At 32.7% G+C, this 21,747-nt stretch overlaps 1 long non-coding RNA gene and 1 pseudogene across 2 annotated transcripts; both read left to right on the top strand.

Annotated features, from left to right (window-relative positions):
• Positions 1 to 4,075: 4,075 nt before the first annotated feature.
• On the top strand, positions 4,076 to 13,620 carry LOC111390892. Of its 2 annotated transcripts, XR_002702020.1 has the most exons (5): positions 4,076 to 4,321; positions 5,182 to 5,250; positions 12,138 to 12,942; positions 13,018 to 13,071; positions 13,199 to 13,620. It is a non-coding gene; the product is annotated as an uncharacterized LOC111390892 (long non-coding RNA). The 2 variants fall into 2 exon arrangements; XR_002702019.1 differs by lacking the exons at positions 12,138 to 12,942; positions 13,018 to 13,071 and having other exon boundaries at positions 4,141 to 4,321.
• Positions 13,621 to 14,476: 856 nt separating this feature from the next.
• Positions 14,477 to 20,011, top strand: LOC111390886 (annotated as a pseudogene).
• Positions 20,012 to 21,747: the final 1,736 nt, after the last annotated feature.

Genomic DNA, 21,747 nt, shown 5'->3' with positions numbered 1-21,747 from the left:
TAATATTTGTACGATGGAAATGCTAGGTAGACAATCAAGTTATACTTTATTAAGTCAAACTGGTTTGCAGAGGCATTCGAGCGGGTGTAGCTTAGGAGATAGTTCAATCTCGGGAGACTACTACGTTCCTTCAATTCCTTCAAACCCTGAGATGGCGTCTTTTCGGCCATATTATCAATGGCGGAAGCGGTGGATTAAGGGGGAAGTTAGGTGGAGGTGAAAAACGCTCGTGGTCTTCAAAGAGCTGGGCATAGCAGACACAGGAAAGTTGCCAATTGCAGGTAGCTTTGACTCTTCGGCTATCCTCAACAGCTACTTGCGTTGATGACCTCAATTTCTTGGATCCCGTGACAAATGAATCAACATTGTGGGCGGCTTCTTCTCCTACCTCCGGCAAGACCATGTCCTAGTGGCGGCCCTGACTATAGTTGGAGTAGATGATCGCCTAAGGCCCCGCTTTGATAAGGGCCGCAAATTTATAAGGTTAATTGATTGGTTAAAGAAAAACGAAAAACATATTTATAAAATTCTTTAAAATAGAATTATCACATGTAAACACAATAAACTAATAAAAATTGAAAATAGAAAACTCTTTTAAAAACATATATATGACATAAAACTTATCACTTACATTTATTTATCCCATGAATATATCACAAACTAGGCTTTTTCTCTCTATGACTAATTTCACACTTTATTTTCCAAACACTTCTTTTCTTTTCTTAACCAAACAAAAAGGTCTATTTGTCTCTTCAAATTCCACCTACCCATCATAATTTTTTGAACCCAACAAGAAATAAAGAGTATTGTTATTTACAGTCACTCACTGTCATAGTTGACCTACGTGGTATTCAAGTGGCAGTTAGTAATTTGATGCATTAATGTGGTATTTTTTTGCCTTACACATCAAATCACTAATCTTCATGTGTATGGACATAGGGTGACTACAGTAGTAAGCGACTGCAAATAGCATTATTTGAAAATAAATTGTCTCCATTTGAATTAAAATTTTGAAGATTCAATTTGATATATTGGTATGGCCTCACTGCCATTGTTACGGCCTTACATATTTATTTCTTTCTCTCTTATCGTCAAAATATATACTACATAGTATATATGCTGTTATTATTATTATTTTGCTTTAATCTCATGATAATATCCTTTTTAGATGTTTGTTGAATTTAATAATTCTTCATCCGTATTTATACTTCTTATTTGTATATTAACTTCTTATGAATTAATATAAAATTAGAGTGTATTTGATCGTCATTTTCATTATTTTGTTATATTATCTCTCGCAATCAGCATTATCCAATTTTGTACATAAATTGCTCAAATGCACATTCAGTTTGAAAGAGTTGAGTGAGAAAATGATTAAAGAAATGAAAAGACCCATATGCCATTGTATTGTAATTTTGTTTGCTGAAACTTCGCTTATTATTTGTATTGTATGTTGAAATTTGACATTTTGTATCATCCTCTTCAAATTCTGGGACTTAGTTGACTGTATTAGATCATTCATAATTATATTAAAACTTTTTGTAAGAAGGCTCAAAATATAGGGGCCCCATATTTGAAGTTGGCATAAGACCCCCAAAATATCAGGGCTAGCCCTGCGGCATGTCCTATAGTTTTTGGGTAACACTTCCTATTAGTTTTGAAATAGAAGTGCAGATTCTCCCCCGGGGAGGGGGGAGGGGGGCTTTCTTTGTTTTCAAGTTGCCTTTTGTTATTGCATCTATTTGTGCATTATGATGTATAGGCATAGTGAAATATATTTATATTCTAAATAAGCGCTGGACACTCGTAACTTGAAACTACGAGGATTTGGGAATTGAGAAACGAGAAATGTAGCAGACAGACCTAAATTGGCAGGATATGTTGAAATTAATAAAAAATATATAGCTACCGAAATTAGTGGTTTGTCGAGGTAGAATGGTGGACTTGTGGAGGAAGCATGTGTGCTTCTTCATGGGTGAGCATACTTACAAATGCCTACGAAAAATTTCTCTCTATCAGTCAGACCTATTATATGCCTCATGAATTGGAAATACTTGCGAGTATCTCATTTTTGGAAAGAAGTAAGGTATATTGCATGATGAAATTGATCTCTAGCCTCCAATGGGGATAAGAACGTCTCACTGTTTATATGGCAAGAAAACCTTACTTATGGTTCTCTTGCAACAAGTAAGGTTCTCTTACAACATTAACAGTAGACGGTTTTTTCCTGTCCATTGGGGGTATGAAAGCAAGCCTGTATTGTATGTATCATACCAGTGTTAAAGGATCTTTTTGGCAATCTATTAATGGACGGGTATAGAATTTAATTACTACTGTGAAACAACCCTTAATTGAAATGCTAACAACTATCTAATATAATGACTATTTGGGGATCAAGTGTACACGTGGCATGCATTTAGATTAGTGTATTTTCAATTTGTACATTTGCGGAAGATTTCATTATTTTATTCATCAACAAGTTATCCTATAACAGAGCAGAATTAGTAATTTTAGTGAAATGTTCTTCGGGGATGCATGCCCTGTACCATTGGAACTCTAGGTATTTACCTATATGCTCTGGCGATCTCTTTTTTCTATGATAGCCAGGTAAGGAGAACAGAAATAAATGTGGTAAATATTGTTGGTCAGGGAAGTTGATTTCCTCCAAATATAGATTAGGGCATCACAATTTGGTTAAATTGGGTTAAACTGGAAAATGACAAAGAAATGATATTGGGTCTCAACGAGGTTATTATATGCACGTTGCAGTACGTTAGCTGCTGTCTCCAGGTTACAAAAATTGACTTATTTCCTTTACCTTTTTGGCTTTCTTGTCATTTACACGAGAATACGGTAAAGATTTGCAGCAGATGTTGGTTTGATTTATCTTGTTAGTCTAGGTTAAAACTTAATTTTTTTATTCTGCATNACACACACACACACACACACACACAACACCAATCTACTAAGCACTGTGCTTAGCCTATGCTAAGCATCGTGCTTAGTTGGCAGTTCATTGAATATGGAAATATTTATTGTAATATATTAATGAAATAAAAAAAAAATCAACATAAAATGGAAACATAGATAAATATGGTAACCAAAAAGTGGAAGAATAATTTCTGCTTTTCATCTCTTCACGACGTCCTCTCGTCTCCCCCCTCTCTTGCCTAAATTACTCTGGAATTTGGCTTCAAAAAAAGTGCAGAATAATTTAATGTTTGTTGCACGATAGTGGATTGCGATGGTCTTCATCTCATCTTTCAAGGATACGTTATTATTTTGATTTTGATTTTGATTTTGATTTTGATTTTGGGCGTGTACATTAAAAATTGGTACAATGTTCCTTTTTTCCCCCACCTAAAAGCTGTTACCATATTTATATAAATATCAATTAGTGTATGAAAGAGAAAAACTTTTCCATGGGTTTTTACGAATTATTTTCAAATGTAGTTTTATTGGAAATTGCTGAAAGTCGATAGAATTTATTGGGCTGTAGTTTAAAATGTAGCCATTGCAGAACTTTGCATATGATAGGTATTTGCTTGAATTTAAACTGTAGTTTAATATGTTTAATTTATTGGACAGTTTGCACGGCTGATTATAATGGATAGATAATCTAAATTAATAATAATGTTTTCTGAAAAGTGTCAATCAAGATTTTCTTATATATCCACTGTTTTAAAGATATGAACAGTAATTTAAATTGTCATTACTTTATAGGTTAAACTTAATTTTCATAGACGATGAGTCTTCAATTCAAACATTCACATCCAAGTTGCAGAGGAGCGAAAGCCTAAAGTTGGGCATGAGTTTGAAACAATTGAAGGAGTATATGAGTTTTATAACACATATTGTTACATCTCACTCATTATAGTCAAAGTAAAAAATTCTATTGGTCAAAGTCAAGGTCGAACAAGGACTAAAATTAAGTAAATAATTTTATGGGGTCTAATTTGTAACTACTCATACATAAATGGTCAGAAATAATATCAAATAAAAATTTAGAGATTCAATGTTTTATTATTATAATTAAAAGACTAAATGTTACCTTATGTAAGTTTGGTACTTGACTTGTAATTATACAATAATTATCCACTTAAAGGATAAGTAATCCATTTTCTTGTTTTGGAAAGAACTAGAAGCTGAGAAAGGAAGCAAAAGAGAGAAAAATCGGTGGAAAAAAAAGGAGAAAAGAGAAAAAGAGAGAAAGAAAAAAAAGAAAAAAGAAAAAAAAGGAGGTGCCAGGCGACTATGTGTAGGAGGTGGGATACACTTCTTCAAGTATTGGGATCCTCATTTGTTCTAAAATCTCAAGTGGGTAAGTTTTACACAAACATAAATTTCTTATTTTGGTTCAATAAGTGGAAATAAGTCCAATTTCATGATGTTTTGGTGTGAATAACTATTTTTGGAAGCTTTTTAATTATGTGAATCAAATTTATACTAACTTTTGGGTTTGAGCTTTGTGGGTGAAAACATTCAGCAAGTAATTGGGTGTAAGATACAAAGTTGAATAAAGGAACCAATACAAGTGAGGAATGGTGCAAGCTAATTATGGCTTTTGTATGTACACAATGGTTGAGATTATTGAAGTGGGACTTACCTAAATACATAGTTTTATATAAGTGTGGGAAGTAGTAAAATGATGAAAGGAAGGAGATTATATAAAGTTGTTACAACTATGTGCATATTAATTATATTAGTTGGAATTGTGAAGTTGGAAGTAAAGAAGAAATACGACTACATGTTTTGAGGTTTAATTTCTCTATTAATTAAGAAATTTTAGGCTATTTTCCAGCAAGGTAATGCACTGGTGCTACTTTTGAAATTCTACCCAGAAAGTGTTGTTTTTGTCAAATATTTTAGAGGCAGTTTTCCATAAACAGGAAATGGTGCCAGATTTCTATATTTTTTAAAATATAGTGCTAATATTGATAATCTTTCAACTTTCTTGTATTTTTTAGTATGAAAACCAAATTAAGTATTAAATATTTGGGATTATGTGTTAAAATAACTTATATAAAGGTGAATATGTTATTAGTGAACCTAATTGGGATTATGGGATTGCATTGAAAATAAAAGACTTCAAGTTCTTATTAGTAAATTATTATTTCTAATGGTAGGAAATATGTTAAAAGCACCTTAATGATGAGATATGATTTCTTGGGACGAATGCAGGATCTCATACTTGATATTTGAAGTTGAAGCAGTGACGAGAAGATTGAAACCCCGATCGACCATGACTTGGTGAGTGGAAAAAATATATATATTTTTAAAGTATTTATAAATTAATTATATTATTAAAGTATGTGTAATTATGTGTTCGATTATATGATTATTGTGGAAATCTCTTTTATTATGATACATGTGGAATCTCAAAGATTATTTATAGAACATTTGTGATTTGGCATGTGAGATATGTAATATTGAGATCAGTCAGAAAAGTACCCATCATTATATACTTTTTTTAGCTCACAGAGGGGTCTTGACCGTGTTCTATCCTAGACGGATGGGTCTTAACCTAATATTGGTCTTGACTGTATACGTATAGTTCACAGAGGGGCTTTAGTCATGTTCTAGAATTGATTACTAGAGGTCTTGAGACTGACTTTCGTTCACGGAGGGGCCAAAGGCCCATGGCTAAAGTTCTTGGCTCGAGGGGCGGATTTTAAATTTTAGTCAAAGGGTACATTTTTGGTGGATCACATGTGAGTTGATGAGATAATGGTATAGATATCAGCTGATGGCTATATCGTGATTATGAGATGATATTTACAGTGTTATGAGAATATATCACTTTTTGGCTATAATTGTATGAGTCTATCATGTGAATATTAAATGATATGAATTGATGTTTGGTAAAAATGTTTAAAGAAGAAAGTATAATTATTTTTGAACTCTTCCACTCACTGAGCTATCAACTCATATTTTTCTAAAATTATTCTTACAGGCAATATTGATCATTGATAGCTTGAAGAGCCTATGATTTAAGAGTTAGCGCCACGTGACATATTGAGTGATATATATTCATTTTGGTAAAATATGAAGTAATTATATTGGGCCAATTGCACTACATTTTTACAAACATTTGATTTTGTCGCATATTTTGTAGTAACTCATAGTCAGCCTTGGTGGTGAATCTGTTATCTAGTCAGCATCTACTATCGGTGCACGTCACGTTTTGGGTCCATAGGGTGATCCGGGATGGGTTGTATCCGAGTGGTATTAGAGCATGATTTATGAAGTTTTGAAAGTCTTTGTAGTTCATGCATTGACATATCATGCATAGTTAGTGTGTATGACTACATGTCGTGGTGGCAGAAATCACATGCACTCAAGCTTGAATGTATGGAACCAAAAATGACAAAAAAATATTTTTAACAGATCCAGAAAAGACTAATATGTAAATATGATAGTTGCAATGATCCGATGGTGGGAAATATTATTAGTTGTTGGGTTGAAATTATGGTATATGTAACATATTAAGAGTTAGACAGATTTTAATGATTTTACAGGTTGTTTATGTATCAGCATTTAAAGTGATAGATGGTACAACTACTTAATTATCAATTTATATGTTGAATTACTTGATATAGTTTCCACGACAAATAAAAGGGATATAATTCATCATGATTACTTATTATGGGATAATTCGTTACTCAAGAAATAGAATTAAATGGATATGTGCATTCAGGTATGTTTATGTGAATTAAAAAAAAAAAAAAGGAGTAGGGAATGGTAGAGTTGGAATTTATTGAGTTTGGAAAATTAACGTATGAAATCTTGATGATATATTGGTGTATGAAAGGTTCACAGGATAAATATGGGTTATTATTTAGTGATGTTAAGGAAAAATTGACATAATTAAATATTTTAGGTCTTTATATGACAAAAAATGGCTAGGTTACACGATCATAACATGATCTAGTGAATGACAAGTAAATGAATGTTATGGTTGTCCTATAGCGAAATAATGAGATGATGTATTTGGGTTATTAAGTTAATTGGTTTTGCCAAGGCCATTTGTTGAATTAGTATGTTATCTTATATACAATTTGAAAGCTTTAAGCCAAATTTTGAAGTTAAGGTGAATTCAATGAAGTTTTAATGATGTCAATTTTGAGTTATTTTTTTATTGTATTTTTAGATTTCATGAATAAAGTATTACATTCTTCTCGAAATATACACATTGTGGAACATATGATGATATGTTGGATAGCTTAAAGTCTAAGACGATCATCATGTAAATTTTATTCAATTGTGGAATGGTATCTTTAGGTTATAATCTTAATTGAAGGTCTTTGTGCGATATACAAGAAAGCTTATGCATTGGTGATAGGCTGATGGCCTCTTTATGGAATAAGAGTATAGAATTATCATGGATTAATTGTTATAATTGTTTCTTCATAGAAAGAAATAGCACCAAAATTGTGTGGATTTAAGGATGTAAAAAGTGTTGCTATCAGATTAAATTCTGAGGAAACATTTCTCTTGTATCAAAAGTTGATGAGGATTTGATTTATGATAATGAATTATGTTAAGGTTTAGAACGTGTTCTGAAGTAAAATGATGAATTATGAATTATATTACAGATTGTTGAAGAGACGTGATTAAAACATGATTTGGTATTCGTTATATTGAGATTATGTCACATTGCGAGAAATATCAACACTTATCAATCATTAGAGTTCAAGGTATATTTTATTCGAATAGTGGAAATGGAAATTGTATATAAATTATCATTAGGTGATATAGAATTAAAGGAAAAGAACACCATATTGAGCTATCTCAATTGTTTTGTTGGGGATAACTAGAATTTTAGAAAGTCATGAACAACTGAATTTTTGAAAATATTGTTAATTTAGAATGGAAGTAGTTACCCTCCAATATTTTTCATTTGGGGTTCCAAGAACACAAAATGGAGACAAATGATATTTAGATCATTACTGATAGATCTATAAGGGTTACAAGATTCTTTTCAAATGATATAGCCAGTTCTTGAGGCAGATTTATAAATTTTATATAGATAAAATTGTTATTTACATTGTGGAGTTTGAATATCTATCTTTGGCTTAGTTGTAGGGAGTTATGTAATTAAATAACATTGTGCAGTTTCTTTTAATAGAATGTCAAACACTATGAAGACGAGTTCCAAAGAGAGGCTACAACGATGGTTCTTAATTAAAGGAAACTTGGATAATCATTTATTTTTCATGGAGGTGACATATAAGAACTAAATGCAAGTGACGATAACTGAGATTATACATGATATTGGCATATTCCAAAGACTTGTTTATTGGGATGAATGATGCAAAAGAAAGTTATAAAGTAAATTACTACAAAGAAAGATGTTGATATAAAGAAAGATGTTGATAAGAGAATAGTTTAAATCATGACATAAAATGAAGATTTGGAGGACATGAAAAGTCGTTTCTTCAACTTTAGATTGGGAAATAATTGAATTTTCTAAGAATTGGTACAATGAAAAGTTGAGAATATTATATAATGTCTTTGAGATGTTATTTAGAACTTGGGTACAATTGTTTAATGATTGATTTTACAATGGGTTTATCTGGCTTTTAAGAATGGATTGTCTATTTCAAAGGCTTAGTAAGTAAATATCATATTTACCTGATTACTAGTTAATTTAAAGAAAGCTCAACCTAGAAAAAGCCAAATAAGATGCAAGATATGGGAAAAAAAATTGAAATTGTGTCTAATTAAAGGTTGCTAAAGAAAACATTCATTATGAGTACTTTATACCTTTATGTATTTTTAATTCTAGCTGGTTGAATTTCGAGAACGAAATTTTTTGAAGAGGGTAAGATTGTTACATCTCAGTCATTATAGTCAAAGTCAAAAATTCTATTGATCAAAGTCAAAGTCGAACGAGGACTTAAATTAAGTAAAATAATATTATGGGGTCTAATTTGTAATTACTCGTACTTAAAGGGTCAGAAATAATATTAAATAAAAATTTAGAGATTCAATGTTTTATTATTATAATTGAACGACTAAATGTTGCCTTATGTGAAGTTTGGTACTTGACTTGTAATTATACAATAATTATCCACTTAAAGGATAAGTAATCCATTTTCTTGTTTTGGAAAGGACTAGAAGCTGAGAAAGGAAGCAGAAGAGAGAAAAATCGGTGGAAAAAAAGGAGAAAAGAGAAGAAGAGAGAAAAATAAAAGGAAAAAAAAGGAGGTGCTGGCCGACTAGTTGTAGGAGGCAGGATACACTTCTTCAAGTATTGGGATCCTCATTTCTTCTAAAATCTCAAATGGTTAAGTTTTACACAAACATAAAATTCTTATTTTGGTCAATAAGTGGAAATAAGTCCAATTTCTTGATGTTTTGGTGTGAATAACTATTTTTGGAAGCTTTTTAATTATGTGAATCAAATTTATACTAGCTTTTGGGTTTGAGCTTTGTGGGTGAAAACATTCAGCAAGTAATTGGGTGTAAGATTCAAAGTTGAATAAAGGAACCAATTCAAGAGAGAAATGGTGCAAGCTAATTATGGCTTTTGTATGTACACAATGGTTGAGATTATTGAAGTGGGACTTACCTAAATACATAGTTTTATATAAGTGTGGGAAGTAGTAAAATGATGAAAGGAAGGAGATTAAAAGTTGGTACAACTATGTGCATATTAACTATATTAATTAGAATTGTGAAGTTGGAAGTAAAGAAGAAATACAACTACATGATTTGAGGTTTAATTTCTCTATTAATTAAGAAATTTTAGGCTATTTTCCAGCAAGGTAATGCGCTGGTGCTACTTTTGAATTCTACCTAGAAAGTGTTGTTTTTGTCAAATATTTTAGAGGCAGTTTTCCATAAACAAGAAATGGTGCCAAATCTATATTTTTGAAAATATAGTGCTAATATTGATAATCTTTCGACTTTCTTGTATTTTTTAGTGTGAAAACCAAATTAAGTATTAAATATTTGGGATTAGGTGTTAAAATAACTTATATAAAGGTATATATGTTATTAGTGACCCTAATTGGGATTATGGGATTACATTGAAAATAAAAGACCTCAAGTTCTTATTTAAAGTATTTATAAATTAAGTATATTATTAAAGTATGTGTAATTATGTGTTCGATTATATGATTATTATGGAAATCTTTTTTATTATGATACATTTGGAATTTAAAGATTATTTATAGCATATTTGTGATTTGACATGTGAGACATGTAATATTGAGATTGGCCAAAAAACTACTCATGATTATATACTTTTTTTAGTTCACAGAGGGACTTTGGCCATGTTCTATCCTAAATAGAGGGGTTTTGACCTGACATTGGTCTTGACCGCTTACATATAGTTCACAGAGGGGTCTTGACCGTGTTCTATCCTACACGAAGTGGTCTTGACTGTGTACGTACAATTCATAGAGGGGCCTTAGTCATGTTCTGGAATTAATTACCAGAGGTCTTAAAACTGACTTTCGTTCATGGAGGGGCCAAAGGCCCATGGCGAAAGTGCTTGACCCGAGGGGCGGATTTCAAATTTTGGTCAGATGGTACATTTTTGGTGGATCACATGTGAGTTGATGAGATAATGGTATAGATACCAGCTGATGGCTATATCGTGATTATGAGATGATATTTACAGTATTATGAGAATGTCTCACTTTTTGGCTATAATTGTATGAGTCTATCATGTGAATATTAAACGATATGAATTGATATTTGGTAAAAATGTTTAAAGGGGAAAGTATAATAATTTTTGAACTCTTCCACTCACTGAGTTGTTAACTCATATTTTTCTAAAATTATTCTTACAGGTAATATTGATCATTGATAGCTTGAAGAGCCTAGTGATTTAAGAGTTAGAGCCACGTGATTCATTTTTGTAAAATATGAAGTAATTATTTCGGGCCCATTGCACTATGTTTTTATAAACATTGGATTTTGTCACGTATTTTGTAGTAACTCATAGTCAATATTGGTGGTGGGTCTGGCATCTAGTCAACATTTACCATTGGCGCACGTCACGTTTCGGGTCCATAGGGTGATTCGGGACAGGTCGTGTCACATATGCAAGAGAAGTTGGATTTAGTGATTGTTTAATAGTAAGAAGAGGCCAAGCACGAATGAAGTCTTTTTGAAACAATTTGTTTGCTATAAAGAAGGAGAGACAGATACATATCTGAAGAGCTTTAAACACATGGTTGAACGATCAGGCGAAAGACATATAGGAGTCATTCGGGTAGGTTGCGAGGCTAAGTTAACTATAGGTAGACCAAAATCATCTCTAAATTGGTTTGTTAATAGCTTTGTGGAATCTTATAATCATGCACTCACAACTCCTACAAGAGTTCACTTATTAAAATCTCACCAGCATGTTTTAAATGCAAAAAAGGCATTAGTACAACAATTCTCAAAATAAAATGTATCAACGAGTCAACAAATAAGTTTGATGGAGATTGGATTCGGGGGTCCTCAAAATATTGGATATTCAGAGAGAGACATTAGAAATTATGAAAGAGATTTGAGAGAAGAAATGAAGGGAATTGATGCTGGGTTGTTGATTGAACTACTTTCATTAGAGAAGGAAAAAAATCTAGGCTTTTATTTTGATTATGATAGAGACAATGAAGGAAGATTGATTAGTTGTTTTTGGCCTGATTCTTGCTCGAGACGAGCATATAAATTTTTTGGTGATGTTGTTATTTTCGATACTACTTATAACACAAATAGATATGGGATGATTTTTGCTCCGTTGACTAGAGTCAATCATCATTGTCAAACTATAATATTTGGATGTGGGTTTTTAAGTGATGAGACAATATAGTCGTTTCTGTGGTTATTCAATCGTTGGTTGACTGCAATGCCTAAAGGTGCACCTCAAATGATCATCACATGTTAGGATCCTGCATTGACAAGAGCAATTGCTGAAGTTCTTCCAAATACTTTTCATTACTATTGTATATGGCTTATTCAAAATAAGTTTCCTGAAAAACTGAATACAATAATATATCGGGACAACTACCATTTGATAAAGAATATTATTTAAAAGAGACTACTGAAGAGTTCGAAACCAATTAGTCAAATATGTTGCACTCGACTGAATTGATAGATAATAATTGGCTTCATCAAATATATGAATTGCGTGCCAGACGGTCCCTGCATTTGTTAAGCATATTTTTACAGCTGGAATGTCGAGCAGCCAAAGAGCTGAAAGTCTCATTCATTTCTCAAAAGGTACATTTCGAAGGAAAACTCATTGATGGATTTAATTATATGCTTTAACAGATCACTTAGACATCAAAGACATCAAGAGTTGATGATTAATCATTGTGATATTAATGAAAAACCAAAATTGAAATCCTTCTGGCCAATGGAGGCACAAATGTCGAAGGTTTATACAAGAAAAGTTTTTAAACTTTTCAAGATGAGATTTTTGAAAGTCAAGCTTACATTTAAAATACATTATGTAAAGATGAATCAAGTTTGACTTATATTATTGAAAGGTTGATAAATTTTTTACATCAAGATCTCGAAAACTTATTCACAATAAGTTTTTAGATATTGTACATTGTAGTTGTCAACAACTTGAATGTGAAAGAATTCCATGCAGAAATATGTTGGTGTACTTTAGGGTCAAACAAATATTGCAATTGCCAACTCAATATATTCTTCAAAGGTGGACCAAAAGTGCAAAGATTGGTAAAGTGTGGGACAAAGATAATGAAGAACTAAATGACATTCCAAACCAATCGTTGATATTAAGACATTCTAAACTATCTCAATTTCTTCTATTGTGGTTGATGATGCATCTCTCACCGATGAAGGAGCAAATAGGTGCATGAAAAGATGAAAAAAATCAAAAGAGACAACAATGAGTAAAAAGAGAGTTGGTCATGGATGTGGACTTCGTGGCCAATCACACGATAAGAGAAATTGTCCAAAATTACTTGAAAGGTATTTTCTATTTTATCATAACCTTGCTTGGATTTACTAATTTCGTTATTATTAAGTTAATGCAACTATTTTTAGATCCTTTGGGTTCAAATGACGAAGTTCCCTACAATTTCATTTTACAAAATTCATGTAAGTCATTTTATCTTCATTTCTGACAACTTATCATGGTGCTGTATTTGTGATAACATTCATGTAGGTGGATTGATTTACCTTTGATTAATTAACATATGGAAGCATCTTTGTTTTCTGGATGTAGGTCAATACCCGCAATGTTGAGAAATTATAAATTCTGTTTTGGGGTGTGGCTCGAAGCATTGAGAATCCTAGATGAACAAGTTCTCATCAACAATTCATCTGAGAGTTATAAGGTGTTCTGACCAATCTTTGTAGTCATTTCTCACATGAAGGCTATGAGAAGTTTACAGCTTGAATTTATTCTATTTTAAGCAGTTTAAGACTGTGGGTTTATTATGTAATTCTGCTTTTTTTAATGTGTGAAACAGTGTCTAGAGTCATTTCTGGTGGGCATTTGTGCTCTAAATGTTCATTCAAATGTCCTGATTCACCATTTTAAACCTCTTTTGCCAGTAGAACAATGTGTTATGATGCTAAATCAAATTGAATGATGACAAGCCATTTTCATTCTCTAATTGAACTCTGTATAATGATTTTATCTAATGGAACTTCCAGTCACGTTTCCATCTAACATATGTCTAAATATTATTGAAGTAGAATTTACATATCAATTGTTGAATATTTCAAAACTGATTCCAAAACTGATGCGCATAGCCACACCCATAGAAATTATGCACCAGAAAACTCAATAGCAAAATAATGGAAAAGGTCATGGATGTAGTAAAGTAACATAATAAAATACAATGAGGAAAAAGAAAAGAAAAGAACTTACGTTTGAGTATCAGCAAAAAAATAAAATGGAGAGAGATTTGAACTTTGCCATATTTATGTTGATTTATTGATTGTTTTCTTTTTATTTCATTAATATATTACAATAAAGATTTCCATATTCAATGAACTGCCAACTAAGCACGGTGCTTAGTAGATCGGCGCTATATATATTGGTAAACAAATTCGTAAATTGTGTTGTCCATATAGCACAATCGTAAAATTAACGTTAAGTGATTGATGAGTCTACCCGAGATTACAATTTCACAATGCATGTACAATTTTATTTCGAAAATCAAATTCTTTAATTAAGCTCTTGTTTGTTAGAAATTAAATCAAAATTTTAATTCAAATCAACATTTTATTAATGCATTTCATCTTGCTTCTATTAAAATCTATTAAAAATTCGATTTTAATCCCCACTAAATAAGGTTGAAATTATTGTATTTTTCTAAAGCTATTATTATTATTATTATTATTATTATTATTATTATTATTATTATTATTATTATTATTGTTATTGTTGTTGTTGTTGTTGTTATTTTTAAACCGCTAAACAGAGACATTCTTACTTCCCGACAAAGAAAACCAACTATAGAGAAAAAGAGAAGTTTAGAGCTCCAGACATGGTGATTCTAGGGTTTTGAGTTAAAAATTTTCTAATTTGGTAATATTTGTACGATGGAAATGCCAGGTAGACAATCAAGTTATACTTTATTAAGTCAAATTCCTGACGACTCATGGTTACGGTAGCCTCCACATAGCCGGATGGGAGCGGTGGTGTTCCCTCCGTCAATTGGTTTGCAGAGGCAATCGAGTGGGTGTAGCTTTGGAGATAGTTCGATCTCGGGAGACTACTACGTTCCTTCAGTTCCTTCGAACCCTAAGATGGCGTCTTTTCGGCCATATTATCAATGGCTAAAAGCGGCGGATTAAGGGGGAAGTTAGGTGGAGGTGAAAAAGGCTCGTGGTCTTCAAAGAGCTGGGCACAGCAGACAGAGGAAAGTTACCAATTGCAGGTAGCTTAGACTCTTCGGCAATCCTCAACAGCTACTTGCATTGATGACCTCAATTTCTTGGATCCTGTAACAAATGAATCAACATTGTGGGCGGCTTCTTCTCTTACCTCCGACGAGACCATGTCCTAGTGGCGGCCCTGACTATAGATGGAGTAGATGATCGCCTAAGGCCTCGCTTTGATAAGAGCCCCAAATTTATAAGGTTAATTGATTGGTTAAAGAAAAACGAAAATTATATTTATAAAAACGAAAATTTATTTATCACATAAATATATCACAAACTAGGCTTTTTCTCTCTATGACTAATTTGACACTTTATTTTCCAAACTCTTCTTTTCTTTTCTTAACCAAACAAAAGTTCTATTTGTCTCTTCAAATTCCACTTACCCATCATAATTTTTTGAACCCAACAAGAAATAAAAAGTAATGTTATTTGCAATGACTCACTGTCATTGTCGACCTACGTGGTATTCAAGTAGTAGTTAGTAATTTGATGCATTAATGTGGTAATTTTTTTTTGCCTTACACATCAAATCACTAATCTTCATGTGTATGCACATAGGGTAACTGCAATAATGAGCGACTGCAAATAATATTATTTGGAAATAAATTGTCTCCATTTGAATTAAAATTTTGAAGATTCAATTTGATATATCGGTATGGCCTCACTGCCATTGTTACAGCCTTACATGTTTCTTTCTTTCTCTCTTATCGTCAAAATATATACTACAGCGTATATAGGCTGTTATTATTATTATTTTGCTTTAATCTCATGATAAGATCCTTTTTAGATGTTTGTTGAATTCAATAATTCTTCATCCATATTTATACTTCTTATTTGTATATTAACTTCTTATGAATTAATATAAAATTAGAGTGTATTTGATCATCATTTTCATTATTTTGTTATATTATCTCTTGCAATCAGCATTATTTAATTTTGTACATAAATTGCTCAAATGCATATTCAGTTTGAAAGAGTTGAGTGAGAAAATGATTAAAGAAATGAACAGACCCATATGCCATTGTATTGTAATTTTGTTTGTTGAAACTTCGCTTATAATTTGTATTGCATGTTGAAATTTGACATTTTGTATTGTCCTCTTCAAATCTTGGGACTAGTTGACTGTATTAGATCACTCATAATTATATTAAAACCTTTTGTAAGAAGGTTCAAAATATAGGGGCCCCATATTTGAAGTTGGCATAAGGCCCCCAAAATATTGAAGTGATTGCTTAGAGTATATTCAACTGTCAATTCTAACTCCCTCTTCTAATTCTAATTCAAAATGGTTGTGTGACGCATACCCCCCCCCCCCCCCCCCCCGGGGGGGGGAAGGGGGGGCGTTTCTTTGTTTTCAAGTTGCCTTCTGTTATTGCATTTATTTGTGCATTATGATGATATCTTTATATTCTAAATAAGCGCTGGACACTCGTAACTTGAAACTATGAGGATTTGGGAATTGAGAAACGAGAAATGTAGCAGACAGACTTAAATTGGCAGGATATGTTGAAATTAATAAAACATATACAGCTACCGAAATTAGTGGTTTGTCGAGATAGAATGGTGGACTTGTGGAGGAAGCATGTGTGCTTCTTCATGGGTGAGCATACTTACAACTGGCTATGAAAAGTTTCTCTCTATCAGTTAGACCTCTTATATGCCTCATGAATTGGAAATACGTGCGAGTATCTCATTTTTGGAAAGAAGTAAGGTATATTGATTGATGGAATTGATCTCTAGCCTCCAATGAGCATAAGAACGTCTCACTATTTATATGGCAAGAAAACCTTACTTATGGTTCTCTTGCACCAAGTATGGTTCTCTTACAACATTAACACTAGATGGTTTTTTCCGGTCCATTGGGGGTATGAAAGCAATCCTGTATTGTATGTATCATACCAGTGTTAAAGGATCTTTTTGCAATCTATTAATGGACAGGCATAGAATTTAATTACTACTGTGGAACAACCCTTAATTGAAATGCTGACAACTATCTAATATAATGACTATTTGGGGATCAAGTGTACACGTGGCATTCAATTAGATTAGTGTATTTTCAATTTATACATTTGCGGTAGATTTCATGATTTTATTCATCAACAAGTTTTCCTACAACATAACAGAATTAGTAATTTTAGTGAAATGTTCTTCGGGGATGCATGCCCTGTACCATTGGAACACTAGGTATTTACCTATATGCTCTGGCGATCTCTTTTTTCTATGATAGCCAGGTAAGGAGAACAGAAATAAATGTGGTAAATATTGTTGGTCAGGGAAGTTGATTTCCTCCAAATATAGATTAGGGCATCACAATTTGGTTAAATTGGGTTAAACTGGAAAATGACAAAGAAATGATATTGGGTCTCAACGAGGTTATTATATGCACGTTGCAGTACGTTAGCTGCTGTCTCCTGGTTACAAAAATTGACTTATTTCCTTTTCCTTTTTGGCTTTCTTGTCATTTACACGAGAATAAGGCAAAGATTTGCAGCAAATGTTGGTTTGATTTATCTTGTTAGTCTAGGTTAAAACTTAATTTTTTTATTCTGCATCAGTTAAATGGTTGATTATCATATTTTGACAAAGTTCCCGAGGGGTTTTACTCAATTAATGGAATGGGTCCTTTAGTTTGGACTTTCTGCTCCAATCTTCAAGAAAGTGGCCATATTCCATCAATTGAATCATTGAAGATCATGGATCCTTCAGCCTTGTCTTCAATTGAAGTCATTTAAGTAGATGGACATAATGATCCTAGCTTGAAAGAGCTGCAAAATTGGATTCATAATGTATCCCTCTAATTGCATCAACACAAAGGAAGTTGTTGACCAGCTTGCAAATCTAGTTTGCAATCGTTTTGGGGTAAGCTTTAGCAGTTTTTATCTTAAATATCACTCGTAAGTATATGTTTCTGCCTTATTCTTGTTATAATTAAGTTTTCTTGCTTTCTAAGGGTGTGCAGCTTCCAATAGTGAAGATGACTTGGTTACAAGCTGGAAAGAGCGTAGCAATGACCTGAAGGATTGCTTGGGATCAATTGTGCTCCCTATAGGTAGCCTGTCAGTTGGACTTTGCAGACGCCGTGCACTGCTATTCAAAGTAGGTTTTGATACTGTTTTCTGAAATACATATTTTGGTAGGATATGTATAATTTGATAAGGTTGCTGATTTTTTTGTTGGGGGGGGGGGGGGGGTTCATATAGATACCTGTATTTTACCTACAAATGCCAAAGTATGCCACGGCAAAATTTTAGTCATCATTGTTATTGGGTTTTTCCGTATCACATTTCTCCTTTAAAGCCCTAAGCGTCTCCCTTCTAGCAGGAGATTATTGCTCTTCCCTTCACTTACCCTACTTTTGCAAGTGCATGTAAACTCTTATTCTTTTGAAAGCTAATTTCCACTTTTGCTTTTGAATGCCCATTCAGAGTATTGGATTTCTAATTTGCACTAGAAATATGATTTCTGAAGGTTTTAGTAGACATGATTGGCTTACCCTGTCGAATTGCCAAAGGATGTAATTATTGTACTAGAGACGATGCATCCTCATGTCTCGTTTGGTTTGGACTCGACAGGTATATCTTATGACGTAGAGTAGTGTCATTGTCATGTGTATTTATTCACTATGTTGAGACAAAAATTTAAAGCTACTTAACCTGATGGAAAGAATTAAATTCCAAAACCATCTTTTATTAACTGTGACATTTAATCTGGCAACAGCATGGATTACCTTTTTAAGGGCTACGTTCTTTCATTTTAAAAAAGCTAATTTCTGTATTGATTGATGTAGCTAAGATTCTTTACGTTGCCATGTTTGTAGATTTAATCTGTTTATAGATTATGAGTGGCTGACTTTGATATCTAAACAAGCCACTCTCTCCTTTTTCTCAGTTGTTTCGCTTCTTTGAGGCTTATGACAACTATTTTTAGTTCTACTTTGTCTATTGGTTGGCAATGTTATATAGCATTTTATGCCTATTAACATAACGACAGGTGCACACTATGGTTAGCGATATAACTATTATTCCATTGATATCACAGGGAGTATCTTGTTGATTTGGTGGAGAAGCCCGGATGCTTGTGTGAGCCTGATGCATTGTTAAATTGTCCTTCCATTTCAATTTTTTCACACGCTCCGATCTTTTGCACTTGGCGAGTTTTATTATTGTACAGGCAAAGGGGATGAGCTATCTTCATAAATGCAGTCCTCCCATTGTTCCTCATGACTTAAAATCTCCTAATCTTTTAGTTGACAGAAAATATACTGTGAAGGTAAAATAATGAATATATTTTGCGTGCATATTGGTTTATCTTATATTATGCTTGATGACCTAGCTAACCATTTTGTGAAGCATTTTGTGTGGTGAATTGGTGAGCTATAATAGCTTTTTTTTGAAAGTTCTACAATGTTGCACATATCAATAATATTTTATTTTGGTGAAGCATTTAAGTTTTCGATGGTGCTAATGAATTAGAAATCTTGTTTCTGTAAGGTAATTGAAAGTTCAATTCATATGACACCATGGAATGCATCTAATGCACAAAAAGAATCTTCACCCAGAGGAATTTTTTTTATATGTTTTCTTTTTTTTATATGTTTTCTAAAAATTGACAAAAAAAATTAATATCAGGGACAATCCACCACAAAGGTATGTTAAGAATTTTTTTCCTCAGAGCATTAGTAGTCAATTTCTTCGTTTCTAGAGCAATCTTGTTCATTATTTAGAAAATCTACAGAATCTCCCATTAACTGTCTCCTCTGAAGGTTTCGCTTCAATCTTCTTCTAATGAAGCCAGTAGATATCAAACATTCACACTTATCTATTCAATACATTCTATTTCTAGTGCGTTCTTTTCCATGTCTAGTTTTTTGAATGTCATTGAAGTATTTATTTTGTATTTTTCTAATTATCGTTGTACATGTACATATCATTACCTTCCCCAATGTCTTCCACCAAGTCTGTGATTCTGGTCTTTCCCGTTTAAAAGCGTACACGTTTCTTGCAGCTATCACACGTTTCTTGCATCATAGATAGCTGCTGGAACTGTGAGTTCATTTGCTTTAAGAAACAAAGATCCGATGCCTTGATCTGCAGCAAACGGCTTGAAATTCCAAGCGATGTGAATCCTCAAGTAGCAGCCATAATTGAAGCCTGTTGGGTCTATAACATTGGGCTCTTTTTATAGCTTGTAATTAATTAGGAATTTTCGACCCAAGAAAAAGTTTTTTTTGGATAAGTTGGAGTTAAGATAGAGCCTATCGAAGAAAATCACAATTAAATATATTATAAAGGATAACTTCTAATAGCCTGATCACAATTTTTATGTTACCGAAATTAGGAATTAGTTTAATCCAAGTCAGGTGAGTATTATGCAATTGATAAGTATTTGATAAATTGGGTTTCTTTTTCAATACAATTAGAATTGTGCAGTCCTAATCTAGGTCGTCTTTGATGGTTAATTTAATTAAAATTTAATCCTCATCGTAATTATCTAGCCACAACAACTGTGATTTATGGATTTCTTTTCTTTCAAGACTATGCTAGACCCGCAATACAGATTACTATCAAAGAAGCAAGGGTAAAAAGAGGAATGTATGCGGAGACGAAGCCACATGCACGGTTGGTTATGGGAATAGTCTAGAAGTAGAATGACCTATAAATAAGGGAATGGAATTGCAGTAGGGCAAGAGCAGTGGACCTCTCGATCATCCATTCCTATCTTGTTATTTCTTTTTCTTTTCATCGTCTTTTGTTATTTGAAATCAGAAATCCTATAGCAGTCCTATTTCGTGTAATCAAAGTGTAGTAATGAAGAATTGAGATTCTGCTAAACTTCAATTACTCTATAAACTTTTTTGGTGAAGTGAGATTATTTCAAAACTTTATCATTGGTATCAGAGCAAATCAATCATGATGGTAAATTTAGCAGATCGAGTGGGAAGTTTAGAAGGGACTCAACAAAAACTACAGGAGCGATTTGAAGGAATGCAAATAGGAATGGAAATGATACAGGCTGAGTTGCAAAGGGTACAGAACATGGAAAAAAAAATATGGCTTTTATTTCAGAGCAATTCACCTTCATAAGGAACAAATGGGAGGAGGCAGAACGAGACAGAAAGGCAAGGGACAAGTGGGAACGAAGGACTCGGAATATGCTGTGCAATCTGAGTATTCTCTGAGCATGGAGACGAACGGCAAAGAAACGGGCAGACCGACCGGCGAGAACTGGAGAACAGAATTCAGAGGGAGGAGGTTGGAGATGCCGGTGTTCATGGGTAAAAATCCAGATAATTGGATCTTCAGGTTCTAGTCCAAGTGCCCTATCTGTATTACTGGTCTAACAGACTATTTTTCATCAACTAAAGTTGTGCTGGAATAGGATAAGCCCTATTTGCAAACTATCCTAATACCAATTTTATATTCTAGTCCAAATGCCCTATTTTGGATGATTATGATTTGTTATTAAAGTATTATCCAAATACTAAAACTCAATTTTATCCAATTTATATTGAAAAGTGGTGGCTAATTGATTATTGATAATGAATACAATTCTTTTATTTAATCCAAACTTAGTTTGATTATGATAAACTTCAAAACTAATTCTTCATTAATTAGGATTCATCAACTAGTCACACTATAAATAAGGCATTAGATTAGTCAATTTTCACATCTAATTGTCGCCAACAAAAAGGTCCCAAATTATTACTGGAAAATGAGAAGCCTTTCATCCATTAGAAATTATTTAAAAGCATTACACGCACCATTATCTAGAACTTGCAATCGTATTTTTGAATCTATCGAGGTAAGATACCTTGTGCAAGTGTTTCCATTTTTTTATACTTTTATATTCAATTAAATACGCATGGATTACCAATGGACC

The sequence above is a fragment of the Olea europaea genome, unplaced genomic scaffold (genome assembly GCF_002742605.1).
Source record: "Olea europaea var. sylvestris unplaced genomic scaffold, O_europaea_v1 scaffold723, whole genome shotgun sequence".
NCBI classification, from domain to species: domain Eukaryota; kingdom Viridiplantae; phylum Streptophyta; class Magnoliopsida; order Lamiales; family Oleaceae; genus Olea; species Olea europaea.
This window is presented reverse-complemented; position numbering and strand designations above follow the sequence as displayed.